The sequence below is a fragment of the Macrobrachium rosenbergii genome, chromosome 14, assembly GCF_040412425.1.
Source record: "Macrobrachium rosenbergii isolate ZJJX-2024 chromosome 14, ASM4041242v1, whole genome shotgun sequence".
Lineage (NCBI taxonomy): Eukaryota > Metazoa > Arthropoda > Malacostraca > Decapoda > Palaemonidae > Macrobrachium > Macrobrachium rosenbergii.
In genome coordinates, this window is record NC_089754.1 from 55,079,490 (window position 1) to 55,093,938 (window position 14,449).

The following is a 14,449-nucleotide window of genomic DNA, read 5'->3' on the forward strand; positions in this document are numbered from 1 at the left end:
TCGAGAGAAATGTGTTCTGCGTACAGAGCCCACCTGTAACAGATAAGCAAGATTTGTTGCGGGAGCATTGACCTCGGCCACTAATGAGGTTTCTGATTCCCCTGCATCTTTTCAGGTGCAGTTGTTACGTAACAAAGTCTGAATCTCGGTTGCACTGTCACTTCCTGGGTATGAATGCCCTTCTTTCCTGATACTTCATCTACTTGATCCATCGGCTAGTTAATTTTAGGCCATTCTGTCCTCCTTCACCCCTTTCCACCAGCCTTTTGTCCTCTGTTCTCTCGACAAGACCAGATCATCTTGAAATGCTCCAGTCCATTTTTTTTTTATACCTATGCTAGCCTTCTGACCACTCCAGTTTATTTTCACTTTTATCAGTCTTTCAGTTCTTCTTCCTCCGCGTATGCTACGCAGATCAATTTTTCTTCTCCATTGCCAATCAGTGTTGCGTGATTTGATTTGTAATCTTCTCCACGCTTCGTTCAAGACCAGTTTTTCATTTATCCTGGAAATTTGGTCTGCCTTAAACTTGAAGTTTTTGCCCCTTCATAAGATTTTATATTTTTGCTTCATAAGATTTTAGATTTTTGCTTCTTCATTATTAAACTTGAAGTTTGTGCCTCTTCATAAAACTATATACTTTTGCTTCATAAAACTTTAAATTTTTGCTTCACCATAAAGCTACATTTTTGCTTCTTCACCAAACTTTCAATTTTTGCTTCTTCATCAAACTCTCAATTTAACTTTCAATTTTTGCTTCTTCATCAAACTTTCAATTTTTGCTTTTTCATCAAACTTTCAATTTTTGCTTCTTCACCAAACTTTCAATTTTTGCTTCTTCACCAAACTTTCAATTTTTGCTTCTTCATCAAACTCTCAATTTAACTTTCAATTTTTGCTTCTTCATCAAACTTTCAATTTTTGCTTTTTCATCAAACTTTCAATTTTTGCTTCTTCACCAAACTTTCAATTTTTGCTTCTTCACCAAACTTTCAATTTTTGCTTCTTCACCAAACTTTAAATTTTTGCTTCTTCATCAAACTCTCAATTTAACTTTCAATTTTTGCTTCTTCATCAAACTTTCAATTTTTGCTTCTTCACCAAACTTTCAATTTTTGCTTCTTCATCAAACTCTCAATTTAACTTTCAATTTTGCTTCTTCATCAAACTTTCATTTTTTGCTTCTTCACCAAACTTTAAATTTTTGCTTCTTCATCAAACTTTCAATTTTTGCTTCTTCACCAAACTTTAAATTTTTGCTTCTTCATCAAACTCTCAATTTAACTTTCAATTTTGCTTCTTCATCAAACTTTCAATTTTTGCTTTTTCATCAAACTTTAAATTTTTGCTTCTTCACCAAACTTTCAATTTTTGCTTCTTCACCAAACTTTAAATTTTTGCTTCTTCATCAAACTCTCAATTTAACTTTCAATTTTTGCTTCTTCATCAAACTTTCAATTTTTGCTTCTTCACCAAACTTTCAATTTTTGCTTCTTCATCAAACTCTCAATTTAACTTTCAATTTTTGCTTCTTCATCAAACTTTCAATTTTTGCTTCTTCACCAAACTTTCAATTTTTGCTTCTTCATCAAACTTTCAATTTTTGCTTCTTCATCAAACTCTCAATTTAACTTTCAATTTTGCTTCTTCATCAAACTTTCAATTTTTGCTTTTTCATCAAACTTTCAATTTTTTTCGTCACCAAACTTTCAATTTTTGCTTTTCATCAAACTCTCAATTTAACTTTCAATTTTTGCTTCTTCATCAAACTTTCAATTTTTGCTTCTTCACCAAACTTTCAATTTTGCTTCTTCATCAAACTCTCAATTTAACTTTCAATTTTTGCTTCTTCATCAAACTTTCAATTTTTGCTTTTTCATCAAACTTTCAATTTTTGCTTCGTCACCAAACTTTCAATTTTTGCTTCTTCATCAAACTCTCAATTTAACTTTCAATTTTTGCTTCTTCATCAAACTCTCAATTTAACTTTCAATTTTTGCTTCTTCATCAAACTCTCAATTTAACTTTCAATTTTTGCTTCTTCATCAAACTTTCAATTTTTGCTTCTTCACCAAACTTTAAATTTTTGCTTCTTCATCAAACTCTCAATTTAACTTTCAATTTTTGCTTCTTCATCAAACTTTCAATTTTTGCTTCTTCACCAAACTTTCAATTTTTGCTTCTTCACCAAACTTTCAATTTTTGCCTCTTCATCAAACTTTCAATTTTTGCTTCTTCATCAAACTTTCAATTTTTGCCTCTTCATCAAACTTTCAATTTTTGCCTCTTCATCAAACTTTCAATTTTTGCCTCTTCATCAAACTTTCAATTTTTGCCTCTTCATCAAACTTTCAATTTTTGCTTCTTCATCAAACTTTCAATTTTTGCCTCTTCATCAAACTTTCTCATTCTCCACGTTGCATCTCTTGCCGTCCTTTCGTAATATTTTCCTAAGGAACATATATTTTTTTTATGCACCTGTGGAAGACCATAAAATCTTGTGAGAGTAACAATGAGTCATAATGACTCCTGGTAATGATGTATAATGAGTAATGAAGTACAACCAGTTGAGAAAATAATGACCTTACCTGCTACCGGTTAATGTTCATACTATCGGCATTCTGGTATAAAACAAGTAAAAAAAATGCGCCGAAGTTTCTTCGGGGCAGTCGAGTTTTCTGTGCAGCTTATAATTGCTGTATGAAACTCTCAGCCACGGCCCATGAAACTTTCAACCACGGCCTGGTGGTGGCATGTGTTGTTGGCATCTATAGCGGTGCCAGACGCACGGTCATGTCTAAATTTAACCTTAAATAAAATAAAAACTACTGAGGCTAGAAATTTTTCTTTCTGCCCTCAGGTCTTAAAAACTACTGAGGCTAGAGGGCTGCAAATTGGTACGTCGATCATCCACCCTCCAGTCATCAAACATACCAAATTGCAGCCCTCTAGCCTCATTAATTTTTATTTTGTTACGGTTAAAGTTAGCTATAATCGTGCTTCTGGCAACGATATAGGACATGCCACCACCGGACCGTGGTTATAGTTTCATGCGCCGCGGCTCAAACACCAGCATTATACCGAGACCACCGAAAAATAGATCTATTTTCGGTGGCCCTGATTATACGCTGTGCAGAAAACTCGATTGCGCCGAGGAAACTTCGGCGCATTTTTTACTTGTTTGATATCAGTATGCAAATATGAATATTACATCAGGTAATTAGCAGGTAACGTCATTAAGGCCTTGAAAATCATCATTTTAATATTTTGGGTTGCATAATCAGAAGACGGCTTTGGTGCCTTGACAATTTCCGCGAAGATCTGATGGAAAACAGTGAATAAAAAATAAAAAAATATATACCAATGACAGTATTGACGAAAATAATAGTGAAAGCCTCTACCATAACTGTGATGACGTTTGACAGTACGGCACACCTGTTGACGCCCAAGATTACAGGTGGGAGAAGCATTCAATCTTATCACTTCCACGCCAGATCAGTTACGCTCCCTCGCCACATGGAACCCGCTGATCGAGATTTTTCCAGCTCTCCGGCAGGCAACCTGGTGATTCGGTACGATAAATCAGCAGAAGAGATCCTCGTAGGGGGAGCACTGTGGGCATTACTGAAGTTTTTTTTTTTTATGCGGCGTCCCTTCGGCCCCTAGCTGCAACCCCTTTCATTTATTCATTTTACTGTGTCTCTGTTCATATTCTCTTTCTTCCATCTTGCTATCCACCCTCTCCTAACAATGATTTCGTAGTTCAACTGCTTTGAGGTTTTCCTCCTGTTACACCTTTCAAACCTTTTTTACTGTCAATTTCCTTTTCAGCGCTGAATGACGTCAGAGGTCCCAGTGCTTGGCTTTTGGCCTAAATTCTATATTCATTCATTCATTCATTCCACCCGGAGATATTGTTTTTCAATAAAGATTTTTTTTATTAAGCAACATGGAAAAGGGTGTATATAATGCCAGTACATGTGAGGCCATTTGAGAAAGCTGCCGAGATAATTGAAGAAATTTACTGTCTTTTCATGGGGGCACCAATTTTCATATTATACTACACACACACACACACACACACACACACACACACACACACACATACATATATATATATATATATATATATATATATATATATATATATATATATATATATATATATATATATATATATACAATATTTCTATAATAGATTTTTTACTTTTCCCATTTTTATATTTCTCATTTATGTTATTATCATCTAAATCTTCAATATCCGCTAGTGGGCTGGTTGGTACCAGGATTAATGGTACTCTATTAATCTTGGTTGGTACTAGACAAGACGCCCCGCGGAGCTTTATGCGCAATTGTCTGCAATACTTTTATAAACGCAACCTCTTCGTGAGTAGTACTGTTACTGCTATCATTCATTACTCTTCTGCAGACTTGTAATAACAATCGTAATGACTTCAGTAGTAATGGAAATGTCAAAAGTAGAAAATATATTAAAGGGAGATTTCCTTTTTCTGGACGACCCTGTACTCTGAACCTGACTACGTTACGTAGGTCTAGGTTGCGTGTATAGATGATGCCTATACTGGTTCTGTTCTGTCCATTCAAGATGGTAAGGAGTGAAGTTCCGGGTCAGTCACTTCATTCCATAAGTTGATTAAAACAATGGAAGGGCAAGATCATTTGTGTGTGCGTGTTTTTCTTGATTGTGGTGGACACGAAAACCTATTTTATCTCCGCATCACAATACAAGAGGTAGAATTTTACTACCAAAACATACACTTGACCATTCGTCCCAAGTGAACGTTTGGCGATTAATCACACCTACTACAATACTTGTCCGACGCAGATGTAATACAGGGTTTATGTTATTATAGATTCTCCGTAGTTGGAGATATACTGATAGAGTGTGGGACTGGTATAATCAATGGTGCTACGCGAATGAATGTGATGAGAAGTGAAGTTAATAGACGCACGCTTCCTCGGGATGATAGTACCCTTTTTATGGGAGACTGAACGTGAGTTCTATTAAAGCGTTCATGTGAAATAAGATCAGCTAATTCACAGATGATTTAGATTCCCTGTCATCGTCCGAATTCAGTAAAATTCTCTATCTTCCGAGGTAGTTAATTGACTTGAATGTACTATACAATTTAACATGGCAAGTCTACAGAAGAATAGAAGAGAATCCTCTTCTTTGACGATTCTTACAGGCGTTTGGACCACCTTGCAATAATAATGAACAAGCACTGAAGGATGCCTTAACAATGGTTTGCTACTCTCTAGACAGACTTGAAATTCAATATATACGCAAATTAGTGCTGTGATTTGCAGTGATTTTCCATCGAAGTTACTTTAAAAGACTCTACAGCGTCTACACAATGCAGCTTATTTTAGCAGGCAGCGACTGAAAGAGGCAAGTGCGGCACTGAGTTAACCTGTCACAACGGTAAACCGTAATTTAAAGAAATAAAAAGCTAGATAGCTTTCACGCGTTACATTTGTTCACTAGACTTAGTGGTATCCGGGTGACTTGTGGTGCTTCCTCATCTGGCCAACGCTAACTGACGTAACAGGAGTCTCCAGTCACATGTCAAGGTAACAAGAAGATTGTAGTGACAAAGGATGCTCTTTGAAGGTGGACAGCACAGGGGGTAATTGGCGAAGGCGTGCAAGGGTCCCTAATGTCCGGTGAAGGTACTAATGACTGTGTAGGTGAGAGAACAGTCAGTGGAATTTAAAGCATAGCAGGAAGATCGGATGCACTGCTGGGCCAAAAACTGAGTACTGCAGAGGACGCCAAGCCAAAGTGGTACATTGTAGGAATCAACTGTTGGCTATTCAGTGATGAATGTGGTGGGTGCAAGCCCTATAAGGCGAGCTTTCTCGAAATGGAGAGACCAGGAATGACAGAGCTGTTAATCCTGGGAGAGACCTGGGAGGAGAGACAGCGCTTGGCAAATAGATGCTTCGGCAGGAGGCCATTGACCGTACTGAAGGTCGGTTCTTGGAGGACCGAGCCGACAAGATGACGGCTTGCTGGGTGCCCTGTAGGGGCTTGTGCCAAATGGTTAACAAAACCGGGTACCCAGGGTGAGACCACACTTGACCTGGTCCTTGAAATGGATGGTTCAGATGAGCTGTTGTTATCCTGTTGGGAAGAATGCTATCTAGAGAGCAAGCGCTTATTATTGTAATACATGAGAATGTTAAACAAAGAATTCAGAGAACACACGCAAGTAAAAGTTTGCGAAAATATCCTTTCAAATAACGGCTTACTCGTTTGAAACGTCGTGAAAAGGAATTTATGAAAGAAAACACGATTATATGGGTGTATTTTCATTATATATACTGTATGTATATATATATATATATATATATTTATTTATTTATTTATTTATTTATTTATATATGTACATATTATATGTGTTTGTGCGTATATGTATGTATTTAGGCCTATATATTCGCGTGTGTGTTTTGACCTCCCATTGTTAAAAAGTTATAGCATGAGGTTTCTATTCTACGTGTCTTTGACCCCCTAGCTGCGACCCACCACAAGTGACAAACTACCAGATACATAATTCGCTGCACAGGTCAACAGGATTTCCCAGGAACTGGGTCCAAGTCTTTTTTCCTCCCAACCCGAGATCGATCTCAGTGGGAGATTCACAAAACTGAACGGCTCGGACTTGTTTTCTTAAAAATCCTTTGTACATCTATTGACCCAATCATTGAATTCTATACCTGGTGATTAGTCGACTGCTGTGGGTTGAACTGGGGTGGAGAAGAAGTACAATAAGGCTGTAACCCCATCCCAAAAGAGCTCTTCTTAAGAAATATGTACATAATTTTTTTTTATGTGCAGGGCGATTTATAGACCAATAACTTACATCGTCCGTTTGTTAGGCCAATAAACCAGGATAGGTGTTTGATCCACTTATGCTATACAATTAATCATTTGCTGGTAGTCGTAACTCTATAATCAAGGTAGACCGTACAACAGAATTACAGTGAAAGGGTGTGATGTACAGATAACCAAATATCAGATCTCGGCGTATGGTTTGTTTGTGAATGGTATCCAACACTTGTCCGATTTTCTGAATAGTAGACGAGCATTACTGTTTTAGTAATGTACGGCGATCAGTTGGCTTCTGAATAATGGATGAAAACACCTGCACTGAAACAGAAGTCTTCCTTGACTCTATATCCCTGCGCATTATTGTTATCATAATTATTATTATCAATTGTTAGCATAGATTGTTAAGGGACGAAGCTACCTTGCCTTGCAAACTGTATGTGAAAATATGAACAGCAGAATAAAGACGAAGAAAGTAGACCATTTATGTAATATTAATAGATTAATTACCTAAACATAACCCCGTATGAATACACAACTGCAATTGATTCATTACTTTAAGACCACTCCAACACAGGCCTGTGGACAAACATGGCACATAGGCTGTGCTATAGATAAGATTTGGAAGCACTGCTGACGTGGTAACTACCTAGTGCAAGGCACGTAAACATTGAACCTGAGATGACTAAGCAAACGCAAATTGAGGCAGATAATGCTCCAGTCAACTTAAAACAAAAATAACACGTAAACGAAAGGGATGCTTGTTATCCTCTCGAATGCACACTTGTTTCCCGCATTTCTATAAGATTATCTGGTTGTGATTCTGTCCCAACTCTACCAGTCCAACACTTCATTGGTATTCTTCTAGCACAATTACCTTGCATCACGTGGCTCTCAGCAGCCGGCGAGCTTACAGAAAACATTTTTCCTGTCACGTTTAGACTTAGTTATGTCCACGACAGCCCGGAATGTATGTGAGTCTAGTTTCGTTCAAATTGATTCAGAACCGGCTTCATAAAATAGGGGTCGGAAATCATGCTAGCACTCAGCAGAGAAATGATGTAAACTGTGGTTTTTGGTGATTGTAGGCCCCTTCTATCTGGTTTTCCACAGGGCAGTGTTCATGGACCGTTGTTTCTTGTAGTCTTTACTAACAACACGATTTCTGCCCTTGAAAATAAGTTAGTTCCGTATGCAGATGATGCAAACTCTTGTTGCAATTAGTAACTTTCGCTGTATGTGAAGAGATGTTGCAGCTATTCTTGATAGAAATTCAGAAATGCTTAATGAGTTTTACAGTCAGAAAAAGAACTAATTGCTCCCGCTCAGTAAGACTGTCTGTGGGTAGGCCTAATAATGTACTTGATGATTTCGTGTATTCTAACTCCAAGATTTCTCTTTCGTTGCCCTAAAAGGATCATCATCTAATGCTATCGGGAAGCTTGGTATTGGTAATAAACCTTCTAGTATTTGAAGAGATTACACTATTGGTACAACACATTCCAGATCTCTCGTTTTAAAGGAGTTTAAACATTCCTCTCCTGACTGGGTGTATGCAGACCCCTGGGATCGTTATCTTCAGGATAAAATTGTTTGAGGTGGTGGTCTCCTTTTTCCTAATAACAGTCATTATGATAAGGCGGATCTAACCTTATCAGTGTCTTACGTACCACCAATCATTCTGATGAAAGACCTGAGTATTACCACTAAGCAAAAAAACGTTTTTTTATTGATTCATAATGGTATATCTTCATAGACATGATAGCATTATCATACTAGAAATAATGTTAATTTTCTCATATAAGATCACTCGAAAAGTTATCTCTCCGAATATTAATTGCGGATTTAGTTTATAAGCCCAATCTTCTCTCTAGGCCTATTGTTTACTAAAAGGCGAAGTTTTGGAACAGCCCTCATGTTAATGTTATGTTGTTCATGCTCATCAGTTTAAGAAAGATTTTACGCTAGTTTAAAATGCCGTGTTCCATTTCCTTGTCTTTTTATATTCTCAACGATTATTTCTTCCGAAAGTTGCATAGCAAATCGCTAGGTTTTTTGGCTGGTGCCAAATATATGATTCGCTCACTAAACATCCCAAACCTGCATCATTTAACCCATGATACCCATCTGTGTTCCTCAGTTTTCGTTACATCACCCAACTGTCTTTATAAATATCTCTGCCTCTGCTAGTCTTTTCTTAACTCTCTCTCTCTCTCTCTCTCTCTCTCTCTCTCTCTCTCTCTCTCTCTCTCTCTAATATATAGGCGAGGAAGGTGCAACACTTGTGATATCAGAGAGACCCCGGAGAGAGACAAGGAGGTACACTACAAATGTGCAATAGTTCCAGGGTAGTACGCGTAAGATTTAATGTGACGGGGAGATAAGGTTGTGATAGTGATTGTAGCCTACTGTACATGGGCCAAGAAGGAAAAGAATGAGCGAGTTTTTCGTGAGAGCTTATGTCTGGGCCTTGCAGAGTTTCGCGACGAATTGGTGGTTGTGCTAGACGATTTAACTGCAAAAGTATTTGACTGAGAAAGAAATGGCATTGTGGGCAGGTGTGAAGTTCCTGGAGTGCATGAGAAAAGAGGGAATTGCGCAAATGTGTTTGGAAAAGGGCTAGTACGATGTTTTTCTTAACTTCTCTCTCTTTATCCGATCCTTGCCAACGTTGAACAGCTACGAAGACCCTGTATATTATATAAAATTAACGTATAAGTCAACTAAAATCCTCCTTCTGGCCCCATGTAACATTTGTAGCCATACAGATAATAGCAGACTCATATCCACTCTTAGTACCAGATGCAAATTTAGCCTATTTGATTTTCAAATCTTAGCCAGCTTGCCCATGTTTTATTTACCTCTGTCAGACCAAATTTCAACTCAAGAGAACCTCTACTGGATATCATTATTTTCCTAAATATTAGAAAGTCTCAACCTCAATCATTCTTTCTCCATTTAATGTTATTTCATCTCATTGCGCACACTTTTCATTATTTCTGTTTTTCTTAAGTGCTTTAAGTCTATTATCAGCTAATGTTTATCAGTATAATAACTATAAAAGGTATATAACTACTCCAACTAGGATATTACCTGTCTCCACTCCTGTCTTAATAACACGTACTGGACTTAATGAAAACTTTCAACGTAAAGAACTTGGCTTTGCCGAGCTTCGGCCGTTGCTTTGTTTATGCTCATGAGCAAACATATTTGTCTCACTTTATTCCTTAGGTTCAGTTTTTACCTGCGTGTCTATCCGACTTCTATAACTTTCTATTTCTCCAGATTTCACATCTCGCTACAGAACAGATCCTTCTGGAGAACCCTACGTGAGTCTAGGAAGGTTACTCACTGGTGTCGTTACGCTGTTTTATAATATTGGTGTCCAGCTGAAGTAAGAGAAGAAAACTTGTTTGATCTACGAGCTATTGGATTCCATGCAAATATTGACAGCTTTGCTGTTAACGTTAGTTAAATTGAATTGTTTTTATTGAATGCCCTTCAATTCTGCTGCTATGAATTTGCTTTTTTTTTTACCAGTTTGCGGAGAACACTTCCGAACCATATGAAATATCTTATGCAAATTAAGTCCCCATAGTTTTGGGGTATTTCTAAACTGTTTACTCTTCGTAAGGACCCTTAGTATTGCTTACAGATTTATGTGGGTAAATCACTGCCATAATATAAAACAAATAATCAGGTGTAAACTTAGATTTTATACTAAATGTTCTTTGTTGCAGATGTTGATCCCAAACCGTTTGTTTATTGGTTACAAAGCAACGTAACATTGCCCGCGCATATTACGTCATCTGGGGCTGATTCAGCGTTGTCCTTGTTGTATCAATGCCGAGGAACTTCTTCCATCTTGTCTGAAGGAAACTGCGTCTTCGTTTGAATGAACTGCATTGGGAAAGTTGCATTTACAAAATAACCAGTCTACGGTAAATGCATACTGGTTATTATCTCTGTTTTATGCTTTTATAAAACAAAAAGCTTCCGGCCATTTGAAAAATTAGTTGGCTATCACCAAAATATATCCGTTTCGTCTTGATGTTGGTGTAGAATGAGCCGTGACACCCATCACTATTCATTACATACGACGGGATCCACAACTAACATCGCTCTTTCATTTTGGCTTGAAGACTTAAACTGGCACTAAATATACAACCATTCACGCCACCCCTCCATATCTATGCTACCTTCATAAAAAAAAAGCTATGCTGCACTTTATAATGAGTTTTTCGAAGTCTAAATATTCCCCGGATGGTGACGAATGCAGATTAAATTACATGATCATGTGACAAATATGTCGGACGGCCTTAGAGGCGATGATGACGATAATGGTAGAAATAAGGAACACCGTTTCTAGCAGCTTTGTCTCTTCTACAGAATAATCTACACTTGATTGTGAATTATCCCAGTTTCAAATATTCTCGGAGTTTTGGCTTAGTTACATAACCCGCCGATGGTGATTCCAACTTTCTATGATCAAGGCATTGCGTATGACTTAATATTCTGTCTTGTTCCGCCTACAGCCGATTTCTGAGCAGACGCCAATGTTCGCTCATTAAGAACAGCAGGTTCTTAGCTTTCGTCATGTCCCGTGTTCACAGGGATTCTTGTCACGGAATCCACATTTCCATGACAGGACCTGTTTTTGGTGAAGAATGTTGCTATTCATAGTAAGGTCCGTCAGATCTAGTCTCTCTCTCAGCAACTTGCAGGGCCGTTTCTTGTTCTTATATATATTTGTAATATGTGAGTGGCTTCTGATTAGCGAGTAAGTCAGTAACACAGATTTAGGTTTCAATTTTGTATAGATTTCGCTGTCGTTATACAGATAATAAGCAACGTCTATAGATATTTAATCAGTATATAAAATCTGCTGCTTATCTTTCTTTTGTTGTAGTTTGAAGCATTATCCTCTCAAAAATATATATATATATATATATATATATATATATATATATATATATATATATATATATATATATATATATATATATGCTTTTGTTGTAATTTGAAGCAGTATTCTTTTCAAAAGAACTAAATATATAATATATATATATATATATATATATATATATATATATATATATATATATATATATATATATATATATATATATATATAATATAATCTCTGCCTCCTTCCGCACGTCGAATAACAACAATAATATAATAAAATAATAATCTAATAATAATAACATAACTACATAACAGCCCCTCATAAGGCATCGCCTTGGAAATCTGACTTTTTCAGCAAAGATTTTGGTCGCCTATCAAGAACCTACCGTTATTTCTCGCCGGTCGACTGTAATCAACCCCTCAATCAACCTCAAAACGGACAAATTATTGTAATAATAACAACACAACAATAATAAATATAAAAGAAAAACTCCGAGGGCGGTACGAAACGTCCAGGGGAACACAGCGAGGCTCGAGACGGCCATCTAAAGCAGATTGCATTTATGCACGCCATCGGAAGCCTGCCCTCTCCGGCCGCGTTGTCACGCCGTTTCTCGCCGGACTGAAGGTACTGTCACAATCCCCGTCCCTTTGACGCCAATCCCATCCCCTGCCGAGGAGGATGAGCTAGGATGGCGAGGAGAAATCCGTCCGGAACCGGTTTAAAAGAGGCCTGATTCGAGAAGGAGTCGGAGGAGGGTCGTTTCGATATTTACGGCTGCGTGGTTTTTGGGCTTTGCTTTCGGGGAGCGCTAACCCCCCCCCTAGAGACTCGATCGCAGGTTCGTTTCGACTTTGTTTGAAGGATTTTGAGTTGGTTTTAGGTATTTTCGCCTTTAAATGCGACGGATGAACTCTTTGGGATGATTTTTTAACGATTTTTGTTACCAAAGGACGTCGACGGCTTTAGTCGGGTGTCCCGGACCTAGACCTATATGTCGGGCCGTTATTTAGGCTTCTTATGTCTGCTGGACGTCCTGGGCATTTCCCTAAGACGTTATTATACGTTATTAACTTGTTATTTTACGTTAAAGTCCCAATTGCGTGCTTGTTTTCAGGCTTGGACATCCCACGCCCCAAAGCAGACGGCGTACGCAGGTAGGCTTAGGCCTAGCTTTTGTTTAGTCTAGCTTCGCCGTAGTATCGTTTGGAATGTTAATTATGCGTTAATTTGGCGTAAATTGGCCAAATTGTGGCGTTAATATCCCTTTAATAGCTTTATGTAGGTATTGGGCTAATAGCCTAGCCTAGCTAGGCTATAGCCTAATGATGAGGCTATTTGGGGACCCCAGCGATGGACTATGAGTTTAGGAGCGAATGAACCAAAGGTTATTGAAATGTATAAGAAGAATTGTTCTAAAATGCATAAAATACATAAAAAATTTTCGGTAAGCAATGTTGCATTATAGGCATCACGTGAGGTTTTTCCGTTGGCCCCCAGCCGCAACCCCTTTCATTCCTTTTACTGTGCCTCCGTTCATATTCTCTTTCTTCCATCTTGCCGTCCACCCTCTTCTGACGATTGTTTCAAAGTGCAACTGCTTTGAGATTTTCCTCCTGTTACACCTTTCAAACCTTTTACTCTCAATTTCCGTTTCAGCGCTGAATAACCTCATAGTTCCCTGTGCTTGGCCTTTGATCTAAATTCGACATTCCTTCCTTCCTTCCTGTAAGAAATATTGGTAATTCTGAGGAAGAGCTCCGCTTAGGGATGTTGGTTGATGAGTTTTCCGAGTGAATAGGCTATGGAAAGCGAGGGCAAAGATCTGGTCTGCTGAGGACCAAATGACATAGGTTAGGTTAAGGTTAAGGTAAGGTTATCTTGGCCTTGAGGCATCCCTGACCTTCGTATGTTCGCAGACTGGAATTCATTTATGAAATTTCTTCGACTGGAATTTATTGATGAAATTTCTTGACTGAACCATTTAGGGAAGGGTGCATGTAATGCAGTACAGTTGAGGTAATTTGAGGAATATATATCAAGATATTGAGAAATTTACAGTCGTTTGTTTGTATTTTTCCTTTCGTTCCCGAGGGGCTGGTACTAAACACGGCATCCTGCCTACGTCATGTAAGAAATACAAACAAAAGATGGTAAATTTCTAATTATCTAGGTTTATTTCCCAGATTATCTCATCTGTAATGCATTATATAAACACGCTTTCATATAATATTCAGTCAATAAATTTCATTAAAACGAAATCTCCGTGCAGAGCTCTTCTTCGGAACGACCGCAAAATCAGTCTCGGAACGTACGAAGGTCAGAGATGCCGTAAGGCCAAACTAAACTCGCCTTAATCTAATCTAAGTCGTTTGGTCCTTAAAAGACCGAGGCCTTGCCCTCACCTGACCCGGTGTTATAAGAAAAAGAGTAATATAGAGAGATGCATCCCAACCTCTCCTTTCCTAACCTGACTTGACTCAAGATGCAGGGTCCTTACCTGATGGGGGGGGACTTTGCCCCCTCTGGATCATCCAGCCTAACCTGACTTAGAGCTCTATAATTGTAAACATTGAGTGCAGAAATTAATCTTAACCTAACCTTGCACTCTTGGTCCTAACTCTTCCTATAATATCTTGTATGGTATTTTCCTTACCCCAAGGTCTCTGGTTTACATTTCCTATGGT

General features: G+C 38.0%; 1 protein-coding gene across 5 annotated transcripts in view; it reads left to right on the forward strand.

The window, feature by feature from the left end:
• LOC136846171 (hornerin-like) overlaps positions 1 to 14,449 on the forward strand; it is a 56,038-nt gene that overhangs the window by 10,529 nt on the left and 31,060 nt on the right. The window contains exon 1 of one of the 5 annotated variants that reach the window (XM_067116979.1): positions 12,098 to 12,389. The exons of 1 other annotated variant lie outside the window; for it this stretch is intronic. The gene's annotated coding sequence lies outside the window, so the exon portion shown is untranslated. Of the gene's footprint in view, positions 1 to 12,097; positions 12,604 to 14,449 lie in introns of those variants that run through there. 3 more of the 5 variants (XM_067116982.1, XM_067116980.1, XM_067116984.1) reach the window with 3 other exon arrangements.